Here is a 2,129-nt window from a genome sequence, read left to right as displayed (position 1 = left end):
TGTGTGTGTGTGTGTGTGTGTGTGTGTGTGCGCGCGCGCGCTCTTGTGTATGTTTGTGAAGGATATTAGTTGGTAGAGTTGACATATGTGGAACTAATTTTCATGTATCCCTTAACAAACCTCTTTAGTGATAGGGATAGCATAAAACATCCACACATCTTTCATTTCATATTCGGAAGTTCGTAAAATTATACGGCAACGGAACATTATAAGTAATATGATTAGCTGTATTGCCGAGGAATAGAGATCAAACTCTTCAATTTCTTAAAAGGATAAAGTAAATGTATATTGTTAATTGTTTTTTCTCTCATCAATAAAGTAAACCGTGCACTACAATCGAATAAAATGAAATATATTGTTATTGTTATCATTTATACCGTAAATCTTAATATTGTTACAGATGCTCTAGTTGTTGTTATTATCAATATAAGCAACGCAAAATCATGGCGCACATTTCGCTACTTAAAAAAAAAAAAATGGACAGAGAGATGGGTACTTTTCCATAGGGTTAAATTGAAGGAATGTGGTCAGGGGGGAGAAGGGTCTCGTTGGTCGACTTCAAGATTCCCTTGATAAGGACAAAACTCATCTTACTTATTGTGAATACTCTGTCATCACATCAGTATCGCGAAATTGCGCACTGGGTTGTATTTATAATACAGAAAAGTCCGGTAGAAAACATTATATTTTTTGACCCATTGGGGATGCAGCCAAAAGATCATTCGGTATACTTTACTGATTTTCTACGAAGGTATTCTTCCATGAAGTGTTTCATAAATAATATGCGAGTGCAAAATTACAATTTGGCTTTGTGCACATTCTTCTGCCTATATTTTACGCATAGCGTCAGTCTAAATGGGGTTTGCGTCGCCCTTAGGAAAAATCAGGGAGCATTTATCCACCACTGACTTAAAGGAAAATGACGTAACAGTGTTATTATATTACCTTCTCCATTTAAATTCAAGACCGCGTATGTACATCTGGAAATATACAAAACCTGAATTTTCAATGAAGATTTGGCAAGTGCTAAGAGAACGTAATCAATAAAAGTTTTCCTACCGCTTTTAAGCGTGCAAATGTTAGGGTTTCAAATGAAGGTTTTTAGGGTCAGATTTTTTTTCCCACTAAATGCCGTGTCTTTATTCACGAAATGTTATTTTGCATGTATGCTTCGTATCATAAAAGAAACTTAAGTTGTAATACGTTTTCTATTCCCCATATCTGTCAATGTAAGTGATTATTACCCATATATGTTAATGTAAGTGAAAGGCCTTAAAACAAATGGACTTAAAGATGAGAGAGAGAGAAAGAAAGAGAGAGAGAGAGAGAGAGAGAGAGACAGAGAGAGAAGAGAGAGAGAGAGAGAGAGAGAGAGAGAGACTCTGATTCTCCGGCTGTGGCCATGGTCTGCGAAAAGGAAGCGGAGGAGGACAGCAGGAAGAAGAAAAAATCCAAAGGGGTAAGCAAAACCCCCAAGGATGCTTTGCGGGTATCGTTATCTCGTCCCTTAAAAAAGGGTGGGAGTAGTAAAATCCCTCAAATGAAATACGGGGGAATCAGTTTCCCCGATGACGTGGATTTTCAAACGTTGTAAGTTTTCATATAAATAAACTAGTTTGGTAAAAAAAAAAAAAAAAAAAAAAAAAAAACACCGTCTTTAAATAACTTGTACTTCCTTCCATTTGATATTTTTAGCTTTCATTGGAAGTTAGGTTGACTGTTTACAGTAATTTTGATGTTTTCTTTAAATAAACAAATATTAAGTACTATGTTTCTTATATTATCTACCCACGTATTTTGGTGTGTGTGTGTGTGTGTGTGTGTGTGTGTGTGTGTGTGTGTGTGTGTGTGTGTATGAAGCCATCTTAGGCCTATCCTCAAATATGCCAGGTAACAGTTGGAAGGTCAAATACCTTCTCTGAAGAGAGAGAGAGAGAGAGAGAGAGAGAGAGATGAGAGATGAGAGAGAGAGAGAGAGAGAGAGAGAGGGGGGGGGGGGGTAGGGACAGGTGCTTAGGCCTATCAACAGGTAGCGAACGGGGGCCGCGGGTTAGCCCTTTGATTCGGCTGTAGGGACTGTCTGGGCATGTTTTACCCTTATCATTACAAATAATTAATCATTACAAATA

This window comes from Palaemon carinicauda, chromosome 15 (genome assembly GCF_036898095.1).
Source record: "Palaemon carinicauda isolate YSFRI2023 chromosome 15, ASM3689809v2, whole genome shotgun sequence".
Taxonomy (NCBI): Eukaryota; Metazoa; Arthropoda; class Malacostraca; order Decapoda; family Palaemonidae; genus Palaemon; species Palaemon carinicauda.
The sequence above is the reverse complement of the archived record's forward strand: the minus strand, read 5'-3'. Positions refer to the sequence as shown.